The sequence below is a fragment of the Nannospalax galili genome, unplaced genomic scaffold, assembly GCF_000622305.1.
Source record: "Nannospalax galili isolate Female #2095 unplaced genomic scaffold, S.galili_v1.0 scaffold146, whole genome shotgun sequence".
Taxonomy (NCBI): domain Eukaryota; kingdom Metazoa; phylum Chordata; class Mammalia; order Rodentia; family Spalacidae; genus Nannospalax; species Nannospalax galili.
In genome coordinates this window covers 3521535-3534125 of record NW_008357929.1, presented here as the reverse complement: position 1 = coordinate 3534125, position 12591 = coordinate 3521535, and positions in this window count along the sequence as shown.

Sequence of the window (12591 nt, the reverse complement as noted above, 5' to 3'; positions counted from 1 at the left end):
TATATACACATTTCCTGTAGGCACAGGTGAAGGCATGCTGGGGCTATAGGAGAGTAATAGAAGAATGATGGAAAACCTCTTGGTGTCTGGGAATGGGATGCCCAGGGCCATGTGTCAAGGCTACAGCTGGCCATCAAGGGAGGTAGGAAGTCCTTTCTTGAGAATCAGTTCTCCCAAGACTAAAATCTTCAAATGACAGAAACCTCCCCTGTCCCCAGCATCGATCTAACATAGAGGCAAAGCCATTGCCATGAACAAACTGGGTCCTTGAGAGGGAGTTGCGAGGAATCAGCCACTCAGAGAAGGCTGAAAGTTCTGCCTTCATTCTCCAATCTGCTCTATCATTGGCCCACTACCAAAGGAACGAAGAACCAGTGCTCACAGTTGGGGATCACACCTCCAGGCTCATGGGGCACAAACAGCCCCAGCCCACAGGAGGGGACCACAGCTCCTGGTTAACAAGAGGGGACCACAGAGCCAGCTCACAGGAGTGGATCACAACCCTGGTTCACAGGAGGGGAACATAGCTCCAGCTCACAGGAGAGGATGAATTAACTTCTTAATTTTGATAGTATCTGTAGATCCTTTTGGATTTTCAAGTGAAACATCGTGAATAGTTTCTTTTTACTAATCTTTTATCTCATCCCATGTTTTTCTATTGAAAGGAATGATCACCAGCAGTATGCTGATGATGGACTTGCCTTACTTTATTCTGAAAGTAAGTTTCCGTGTTTCAGCATGAACAGCTATGCTTGCTGTAGGGTTTGATAGAGAGACTCTATTAGGTTAAGAAAATTCCTCTCTTTCAGGTTTGTCGAGTGTGTCTTTTTCTTTCTAAATCATGAGTGAATATTTATATGCCAACTTATTTTTGCATCTATTGAGATTATCATGCAATCTCCTTTAGCTAATGATGTGATTTACATGAATTATTTTCTAATGTTAAGTCAACATTTACATGTCTAAAGTACAATCAAACTTGGCTATGTATTATTCTTTTCTTTTATCTCTGTTTACTTATTTCCCTTCACATTTTATCCAGGAGACAATGTCAGTTACGGCAGTTTTAGGGAAAAAGCTCCAGATTCAGAAGTCCCTGCAAACTAGGCGCAGGCAGTGTCTCAGTAGGACAATTAAAAGGACAGGCATGGTGAAAAGCTGAGAAGGGAGCTTGAGTCAATGTGACACACCGGGAAGAGGGACTGAAAAGGGGGGTCCAGTAACCTCTAGGTCTGGCCTTCAGTACTGCCAGGAGCTGCAGGTTTAAGTCAAGGAAGAAGTATGGTAGCAGAGAAGTTTGCAGTTATGCACGCCTGGTCACCATGGAGCATTACTGTCTCTGCTCTGGTTCTGCAAGGTGGTTCAGAGTCATTAGTGACGGTCATCACCGAAGGAGCAATCTGGTTACTCCTTATTGAAGCAGAGGTCTGTCCTGGCAGGCTCGCCGTTGTTTGAGGCTAGTTTCAGTTCCTTGAGACAAAGATAATTATTGATCAGTCCTGTCCCTCCTGGAATCTATCATAACCTCAGGGGAATGACTCAGGATAAGGAAAAGGTAAGGAAGCAAAAGTGGAACCAGAGCAGGACAAAGTGGAGTCGGTGAGGCCAGTGATGGACGTGCCATTGGGTCGGTATTCATGAAAGGTGGGGCTCTAGGATCTTCCTTCTAATATTGTTTTTATTGGCAACATTATGCTAGTCCTACAAAAGAACTAATGAAATGTCAGTTATCTGGTGAAATTGGTTCATCTCTTTATGTTTGAAAATATTGAATACTAACAGTATCTGGGCCTGGAGGTTTCTGTGCTGGAAGATGAGAGACTTATTTTGTATGAGAGATCTGTAACTCTTTAGCTACTGAGCATATTTTAGGGCAGTTTGGTAGGGAATTCTCCTTTTAATCTTGATTTTTGTACATACTGGATTAAAGTTTTGACAATGTCACTTTTGTATAGTATTTTTATCTACTTACCATCCTCTGTCTTTATCTTAACCCCCTCCATTCTCCATTTACTCTGAGGTTAATTTGTTGTTATATCTTTAGCATTGCATGGTAGATGCATAATTTGATTTTCACCTTCATTTTTTTCTTTTAAAAGTTTTTTTGATTTCTTTCTTTATTATTATTTTTTTTATTTTATCTGCCATGTATGTAAGTGCATCTATTTAGTGCAAAGTCCGTGGGGACCAGAGAGGGTATGTGGGGTTCCCTGGAAATGGAGTTGTGGATGGCTGTTAACTGCTACATTGGGTACTGGGAACTAGACTTGGGTCCTCTACCAGAGCAACCAGTGCTCTTAACTGCTGAGATATCTCTCCAGCCCCATCTTCATTCTTTTCTAATGTGTGTGTTTAGAGCTGAGGACAGTGCAGTCTGGGCAGGCTCTGCATGCTTGGCACGCCCTTTAGCCACTTGTATCTCTCTGGGGTTTTGTTCCTAATTAAGTCTGATTGGCCCTTCCTAGCCATGATCAAATCAAAACAGGAATGATGATTACTGGGTCAAGAATTTTGTCGTTACTAGATTCAGTCATGAGCCTTATTTTTTTCCACTCAAAGCAGCCAGATTATTTATAGATTTAATTTTTTATTAGCTTGTGTTAATTCTACATAATAATTGGTTTCCTTATGTCATCATGTGCCTAATGTACAGAGAAGGATGGATAGCATGCACAATGGTGGTACCATAAAGATTGTGTTGCCTAATGATGTTGCAGCCATCTTACCATGAGGAAGCACACTCTACAGTGTTCACACAATGGTTAGATCACTCAAAGGTGCCACTCTAAGAACCTGCCCCTGTTGTTAAGTGACCTGGGAGTGTAGTCTCCTTTGCAGGCAAACAGACATGTAGAATTCTGGAGGTCTTCCCATTGTAAAATGTGCCATTTCCTACTTGGATTGCTTCTCCCTGGGACAGTGGTGGCAGCAGGGACGAGGGACAGCAATCAGAGTTGAGGGGCAGCAAAAGAAGGTGCAATTGGTTCAAGGACTACTGAAAGAGATTTAAGGCCTGGTGTGGTGATTCATGCTTGCCATCCTAGGACTCAGGAAGTTGAGGCAGAACAATTTCAATTTCAAGGCCAGCTGAGTTGTGTAGTGATACCCTGTATCAAAAACAAACATCAAAACCTCACCAACCAGTTAAATAAGCAGCCCAAACCTACACCCCCACCCTCCAAAGAGACTAACAAATAATAGCATTTTACTTACCCAGTAAGCCAGGGAGCATTTGTACTAACTGACTAAGATGCACAATATACCGTGGTTGGGTTGTTGGCAGCGTGAATAAGAAACAGGAAGTGCCCTGGTCACAGTTCACAGGGGGTTGGCTTGCTTTCTTGATTCCTGTTGTTAAGTCGTGAGAGCAAATCGTCTGAGCCATGATATTTTAAAAAGACATTAGCACATGGACTTTTCCCAAGAGTCTTTAGTTCTATCTTTGTTCTTGTCTCTTCATGTTTAAGTGATATAAACTGAGGCATTCTTTGAATGTCTTATCCTTTGATGATTTCATACATGTATGTAATACATTTTGCTCATTTTGTACCCATTACCCTCTCTCATCCCCTTCTCACCACCACTCTGTACTTTCTTCCCAACATGTTCCCCTTGTGTTCATGCCCTGTTTTGTTCTGTGACCCACTGAGTTTAACTATGGTTGCTTGCATGAGCATGATGATTTTTTTAGTGAAGCATAGGCAACTTATCAGAAGCTACAACACTAAAAAAAAAATGTCCTCTCCTAGTAACCATCAACAGCCAATAGCTCCTCCCCCAGAAGTGAGGTTTCCTGAGCCCCTCTCCATCTGGATGGAATGTTGATGGGCTCCATCATATGCAGGTCTTGTCCAGGTAACCACAGCTGTGTGTCTATGGGCACAGCCAGATTATGCCCAGAACAGCACTCTGCCCTATCCGCCATCCTCCCAGCCTCCGCCCTCCTATCCTCCATCTTCCTATCCTCCATCATCTTTCTAGCCTCTATCTATCCAGCCTCCCTCCTCCTAGCCTCCTTACTTACATTCTTTTATTGCCTCATCTTCTGTGATGCTCCATAAGCTGTGTGTGTGTGAGTGTGTGTGTGTGTGTGTGTGTGTGTGTGTGTGTGTTGGTATAGACATCTTGCTTAGGTCTGAGTATGTAGCAGTTGTGTATTATTAGCACTTTGACCAGTTGTGAGTCTCTGTATTAACTGCCATCCACTGCAAAGAGCAACTTATCTGACCAAGGCTGAGAGCAACACTGATCTATGAATATAAACATAAATATTTAGAAGGCAGTTTGATGCTCTGTCCATTGTGCAAACTAATGTAGCTTCCCCACTAGGACCTATGACCTCCCCAGTTACGGGCTTTTAAGCAGGTTTACAGCACTAAGCACGAATTCCTTCTGTGGAACAGGCCTCAAATCCAATCAGAAAGAGGTTAGTTATTCCCATAACAGTTATGCTAGTGTTTCACCAGTGGCCATATCTTGCCTGGCAGGTCGACATTATGGCTCACTAGGTTTACAGCTGGATAGACAATTAGTGACTTTTCTTCCCTAGAAAGCTGTATAGCACCTTTTGGGGCTATGAAAGCTAGGCAACAGGGTAGAAGTTTTCACCTTAGTTCTAGGTTAATTTCTCTATGTCCTGTAACCAAAATGTTGATGTCTTCAGCAATAGGGTCTTACCATCTAGCTCTGGTGCTCAACCAAGAGAAATGGTAATAATGTGTGTTATTTTGGGGGCTCTGAGGCCTTGTTGATCAGAAACTCATAGGGAGGTATCTCACACCTGGAACTGGGATTTTTATTTCATAACTTAGGGCCTCTAGGAGCAGCATTAATCCATTCATGCAGAGTACTTCTGTTCAAACTCCTTTAAAAATGTATATTTTAAGTTATCTTACAAAATACATTTCCATATGACTTTTCCACACATCTGTAGTTTTTGGTGAACTCCCCCTCTGGCTTCACTTTCTATATAACCTACTGAATATAGAACTAGAGAATTATTTCTAGTGTTTCAAGAAAATTCATTGAGAAGGTATATTTTTTATTCTTCACTTTTTAAATTTAATAAAAAAACCAAAATTTAAAATGATAAAGAAAATTTCATGGTAGAGAAAAGGTTTATGTTTCTAAACCATGCAGGGATTTTTTTTATTTAAAAATTATTTTCTATAAGTCAGCATTCTTATAATACAACTAGCTATGACAAATATGCTTGTAAATATGTTAATTATTTCCTTTTGTAATTTGTGAATTTGAGAAAAAACTTAAAATTCATTCTGAATACATATTATAAAAAATATTCATTGACATGCCCACCTGTACAATAGTGGTATGAATATTATGGGAGTAAACAACCACTTTTCAATTGGATTTTAAGTGATGGTCATAGGATGAAGTCCATACCTGACACTGGTAGCAGGCCTAGGAACCTAAGGCCTAGACAGGTCACAGGACATATGGGAAAGCCTATTACTATCAATCTGCTAAATAGATGTAAATATTAAACTGAATCCTAATGAATTGTTGTTATACTCATAGTTTAATGCATCTCTCAGCTCTCTGTAGAGAAGCTTACTCATGCAGCAGATGGTGATTAACATAGAGACTCACAGCTGGCCAATGTGCAGAGAAGAAGAGACTCCAGAGTGACTACCTCTGAAGAGGACACCTGTATCAAACTTTGGCTTCCCAAAGCTCAGGGACCATTGCGGAAAAGAGGACAGAAAGATTGTAGGACTTAGAGGAGGTGGATATAGATATAGAGTTTTTCATACAGCTGATGTTACTCATATGAATTTACAGCAATGGTGATGGCATGCACAAGTCCCGTGTAAACTTAAGCCAGAAAAAATTCCAGCATAGACATAGGGAAGTGGAGAGAAACCTCCACCTTACCTGAGGAACTATTGGTAATCGATGACTGCTAGGGTGGGGAGAGCCAATTTCATTTAAGAATGAGAGTCTTGGTAAGTTGACCAGGCTCCAATGGATGAATCCACACAAAAGGACGTTTGGGAACACAAGTTTGACTCTATAGGCCTTTATATATATTATTATTATATTATATTGTATTAGTATATTATAGATTAGATTATATCTTAGTGAAATTAGGTAGGGGTAGTAAGAGGGGAATGAAGATATAGGGGGATCTAAATAAGATCAAAATATATTGTATGAAATTCTCATAAATTCAACTAAAATAAATTATATATAAACAAAAAGAATCAATGGGGGCTCTGTGGAGGAGGGGTATGTGTCAGGAAGCTTGTACGTGGTGTGCTCAGCAAGCAGAAGGAAGCCAGTTTAACCTGTGAGAATGAGGGAAGGAGAGTTGGGAAGAGACAGGGCTGAAAGGTGGGCATAGAGTTGTGTAGATCCTTTAAGGAGAAATGGGGGAAGTTCTTGTTGAGTTTCTGTGGGGTACAGAGAAGGCTTAGCGTTTCACTAAGATTTGAAGTCCTTGGCAGAGGAAAAGATTTTATGTGACTTTTTGAACATAGCCATAGTATCAGCTTCATTCACACTGTCTCAAAAAGCAAACATCCATCTCTGGTGAACAACTCCCTAATTGCCCCAGCCCCTGACAACCCCCATTCTACTTTCTGCCTCTGTAAGTTAGACAACTTTATTACTTCATATAAGTGAGACCATGCAGTGTCTTTCTGTGCTTGGTGTAGCTCACGTTGACCTACATTTCATAGTTTGACTTATGTTTTATGTTTATTTTTTCATATGTAGGAACATAGAGCTGGAGAGGGGCAAAGGTAGAGAGAGGGTCAAGTTCGGATGCTATTGCAGCGCTGAAGACAGGATGATGGTGGTGTGAACAAGGCTGCAGAGGTGATGGAACGTAAAAAGAATCTGCGGAGATGGTGAAGGGAAAGTGAAGGGACTTGCTAGTGTTCTGACATGCTGAGTCAAAGAAAGGGAACTGGATGTGGTTAAGCACATACAGAATTTTCCCAGTAACTAAATCCTTACTCATATCTGTAGTAATTTTATAAACTCTATATAAACAGTGCATGTTTCCTAAAATGTTTTTAAGGTGACAAAAAATTTTTCATTGATTATGGTCTTATGTGTTCATACTTCTCAAACAAAGGTTCTAAGACAAATTTCAAATTGCTGTGACTGAAACAAACAAGCAAACAGTATGTTTTCTAAAGCACTGGGCTTACAAAATAATACAGATTGCTAGGCACAAAACCACATTCACTGAAAAGACTCAAAATCCAACTTTAAACCTACACGAAAAATTACGACAAACCCTTCACTTCCTTTACCATTTACTATTTCATAAACACCACGGGAGCCATTGGATGCAGCTGGTGATGAGACTTAGGGATGTCCCCTTTTCCTTACATACCTCTTTCATACTTGACTTTATAGAGGGCAGATGTGGTGTTTTGTAAGTTTTGGTACGTATGATATTAACTATTTTGAATCAAACATTCATGAGTAAATGCATTGTTTTAGGTCTACTACTTTGCCCAGGGAGAAGAGGATGTGCTATAATTAATGAAGGGGAACACTGAGGTAATGTGTGTAAGCAGAGCATGATCTAGCATTTCTAGTCAAGCCTTGTAGTCACTCTCTCATGCACATGGCAGATAAAGCTTCCTTAGCATTTGTGTGCATGCACGTGTGTGCATGGATACATACACACACACAGACTCCACATACACTTTTACTTCCTTCCTCTTCTCTCTCTTATACACATGCGTATACACACACACACACACACACACACACACACACACATTTTATAGAGTTGCTTTGACGTGGAATCATGAGCAGCTGTGTTGAGTTCATGTTGAAGTCTGTTCTCAGTGCACCCAGAGTGTTCAGTCAGGGGCTGGTTGCACATCACTCAGCATTCCCATTGAGGAACATTGACTGAAGAGACAAGCCTCACAACAGCTTATCATCAGTCATCCTGCTGTTCCCTAGCTGTCAAAGACTGCAGACATCAAGCCAGAGGGATTCAGAATGGCTGTGAACGCATATGTTGATACAGCTCCAACTTTTTCCTCTGTGAATGGCCCAGTCAAATTTCAGAACCAAAATCCAAACAAAAAACCTGGGAGTATCTCAGTAGAACTCCAATGTTGGAGGAAAACATCAGATTAAAAAAAATGTAATGTGGCCAGTTTGTGGTTGCCTTTTATTACCCAAAGATTTATCACATTCATTGTATAATTAAATCTCTACATCTGTGGGGCACAAATGTTTTATGTTTCCAACATTTATGGTTTGACATCGGAAACATCTGTGCAGGCCCAGTATACAACATCTGGAAGACATTTCTGAGCTTTTATGACATGCAGAGTGATCTTTGTTTTGGAACAAGTGTGTGGTTTTTCTCCAGTAGCTCTTCCTGCTGGATATGTCCTTCTAATTGGCATTTCGCTGGAGGATTGAAAGAAGGCTTGCTTCCTGACCTCTCCCTGGGTGTAAGGAGATGCTTGTAAGAATCTTCCCTGAGTCAGGGAGAAGATGCTGAGTCATGACTTTAGCTGGTTTAAATCAGGATTTCTTGATCTCCCAATAGGTTGAGAGGAGAGAGGGGGCTTGCAACATCTAGAATCTTCCTAGATGCTAGAATAAGGCATGATGACTTAGCAAACATCGTTGTTCCTATTTAACAGGAAGAAAGCTGAATCCCAGAGAAGTTAGTTCCCTCTGGGTCACCCAGGCAGTAAGGTTTGAAGTTTTGAAAGTTAGACCGAGTGATCTAAGATTATATTTAGACATGCTTCTTTGCTCCTGAAGAGTGCAGGTTGTTAAGCATTCAGTAAACACTGAGCACCTAGCACTAGACAGTCTAGATGCTGAGGATAGACCAATGGCTAACACAGACAAAATCCCCTGTTCTCTTGAGCTTGCATCAATGTAATAGCTTATCTGGTGCAACAGAAGGGCAAGCAGAGTGCAATCGAATTGTGTGCGTGGCTTATCTTCGTGCAATGGAATAGCAAACAATAAATGCATAAGGTATAGGATGGGCAGGAGGTTGACGACTGTGCTGAAAGTGGTAGATGCGGGCTCAGCAATGCCCAGGAAGAGTTTGCTTTAGCTTGGGTCCCCTAAACAGAACCTGAAACAAGGACTTGGAAATGGCTAGTTTATGTGGGAGGTGAACCCGCAAAGCAAAATCCCAGAGGGGAGACAGTGACCCAAGGTGGGACAAAGGCCATTGAAGAGCTGGTTAGGGCTGGAAACTCAGTGATAGAGCACTTGGCAAATGTGTCAGTTATTTTCCTCGTTGCTGTGACAAAATCACTTACAAAAAGCAACTTTAAGGAGAAAAGGGTTTATTTTGACCCATGGTCTTTTTAAAGGAAAGATGCAGCCCACCATGGTGGGGAAGACAAGTGGCAGGAGCTTGAGAAGGGATGTTAGTGCTCGGCTCACTTCCTGTTCAGCCTAAGGCCTTAGCCCATGGAACAGTGTCACCCACATTTGAGGTAATTTCCCCTGATAGCCAACCCTTTCTGACAATGCCCTCACAGATACCAGAGGTATGTTTCCTAGGTAATTCTAAATCCAGTCAGCAATGAAGATTAATCATCACAGTGAGCATGCCTAAGGCCCTGGGCTCTAATCCTAGCACCACCAACTAAAACAAGCAAGCAAAACTGATTAATCCTTCTGGACAACTGGGGCTCGATTCCCCCTGGAATTCTCTGAAACAGCCCAGAATTGTCCTCTGGATTAAAGAGGAACTTAGGTTTTTTATCTTTCATTAGCTACATGCTGCTCCTGAGGACTCTCTACTTCCCTAAACATTTGGTTTAGGGTAATATAAATGGGGGGGGGTGTCTTCTGTGGTTTCTAGTAGAAAATGAGAGAGGTGCCAAGGGGCAGCAGGCTATAAGCACCATGTGGCGTTTCAAGCTGCATTCCAGCGGGATACAGGCATTAGTGTGGTCTACCTCAAGCTGCATTCAATGGGATAAAGGCTTTGATGTGGTATACCTCAAGTTGCATTCCAGTGGGATAGAGGCACCATGTGGTTTACCTCAAGTGGGCTACAGGAACTGTGTGAAGTATTTCAAGCTGATTTCCAGTTGGCTACAGATATCTATGCGGTATACTCAAACATCGGTGACAGAGTTGAAGTTAAAGTAGGAAGGTCATTGTGGGACTTATGGTGTCACTGACATTTAAATAAACATGAAAGAATTTGAGAATGTGTCCAGCAGCCATCTGGATAAAAGAGCTTCTTAGGCCGAGGTAGAGACACTTCAGAAGCCTCTGAGTAGACTGGCTACAAGGGAATGAACTGGGTGACAACAGCAGTTGAGGTCCAGGAGGGCAGGGGACCAGATTACATAATCCTGGGGGATTTCTGTAATGCTTTTTGGCTGCAGCCGTGAGACAAAGGGGAGAGTTTTGACCAGAGAGGGGCCCTAATTTGACTTACATTGAGACGTCATGCTTGCTGCTATGTTGAAAATCGATGCTAAGGGGGATGGTGAGAGTGGTTGAGACCACGGTGACATCTGTGGAAGTGGCTGGAAGTGGCTGGATGCAGGACATGCTGATGGCAAAGCCAACAGGATTTCTAGTAGTGGACTATGGATTATGAGGTAAAGAAGGAGAAATGGCCTCAGAGGTAGAGTGATGGCATTGTTATAGAGTGAGATGGGGAATACCATAGAAAGGACAGCTTGGACAAGGGAGACCAGAGCTCAGATTCAGGTGTTTATAGCTTTAGATAAATGGCGGCCTTGAAGGAAGAGACACCAACAGGAAGTGGGAATCTGAGTGTAGAGTTTAGTGTTTCTGCCTGGACTGGAGATGATATTGTGAGAAGATTAGGCATAAGGACATGGGAAGGTGTGCTGTGGAAGAGAAAGGCTCTGTCGTGGTTTGAACTTGAAATGTCCCTCACAGGCTCACACGTTTGAATACTTAGACCCCAGATGGTGGTGCAGTTTTAGAAGGTTGGAGGACTTTTAGGAGGGAGAGCCTTGCTGAAGGAGATGGGTCGCTGGGGTGGGACTTCAGATTTTATAGCCTGGCCCTACTTCCTGTCCTCTGTTTTCCAACTGCATACTTAATGTGACCAGCTGCCTCACTCTCCTGATGCCATGCCTTCCCTGTCATGATGAGCTGTGCCCCTTCTTACTCAGAAAGCCAAAATAAGCCCTTCCTCATTTAAGGTGCTTTGTGTTAGGCACCTGGTCAGAGCATTGAGACAAGTAACTAATACAGGTGCCAAGGGCTGTGACCATTGACTTCAGGGAGAGCAGGAGGCCAGCGGAGAGCACAACCTGTGGAGAAGGGAGCCAAGAGAAGGTTGTGTCTGTGATGTCAGATTAAGAGGTGCAGTTTAAGAGGGAGTGGAGGAGAGTAACTGGAGACTAGAAGTAAAATCAGTTTCTTTGAGGCATTTTTCTGTGAATATCTGAAAAAATGGAATAATAACTATATGGGAAATGGAGATAAGAGAGCGCCTTCCTCCCTCCCTTCCTTCCTTCCTTCCTTCCTCCCTTCCTCCCTTGCTCCCATCCTCCCTTCCTCCCTTCCTCCCTCCCTCCCTTCCTTCCTTCCTCCCTCCCTCCCTCCCTTCTTTCCTTCCTTCCCTTCCAAATTGAATGATCTAGCACTTCTTTCTCTAAGGAGGAAAAAAATCCCCAAAGATTTAAAAGAAAGAGAGAGAGGAGAAAATTTCTGGGTCAACATCCTATCTACCATCATCAAGAAGTGAGGGGTAAAAATTGTGAGAAGGCTTTTAGCCTTGAATAAGAAAAATACCATTCATTGTTTTGTGGGAGAAATAAGGATTATAGATTCTGGAAGATGTGGATATGTTTTTCTGGGCATTTGTTGAAGTTGTTTCTGATTATTTCAATTTCTTCAATATAGGACGATACGAGCCCACATTATTTGATGTTAAAAAGATGGACATGTAAAATATTTACTTAGGAGAGTGAAGGAGAAAATGAAACAGTGAAATATTATTGCCAGGAAACAACCAGAAGGTCCCATTTGAAGTTCATAGCCTCTCTCTCTCTCTCTCTCTCTCTCTCTCTCTCCCCTCTCTCCACCCTCTCCCCCTCTTTCTCTCTCTCTCCTCTCCCCCTCTTTCTCTCTCTCCTTTCTCTCCCCCCTCTCCTCTCTCTCTCCTCTCTCTCCCCCTCTTTCTCTCTCTCTCCCCTCTCTCTCTCCTCTCTCTCCCCCTCTTTCTCTCTCTCTCCTCTCTCTCCCCCTCTTTCTCTCTCTCTCCTATCTCCTGCACATATGCATGTGTGTGAAAGAGCACGCACGCGCGCGCACGCACACACACACTGAAAATAAACCTTAGAAAAGAAAGTTTGAGAGAGTGAGAGGAAGAAAGAGAGAGAGAGAGGAGCACAATGGTTTTTTTTCTCTCTCTCTCTCTCTCTCTCTCTCTCTCTCTCTCTCTTTAAATCAAAGTAGCCCCAACTCAGTCATTGCGGAATGACAGAGAAGGGTAAAGTCAATGTTGCTGGTAGGCTAGCATCCCCCTGGTACATGCTCTCTGCTGCTCACCAGATCTTACAAGGCAGAAAAGAATGTTTTCCTACATGAATTAACAGCGGTGAAAATTGGTAGAGTGGT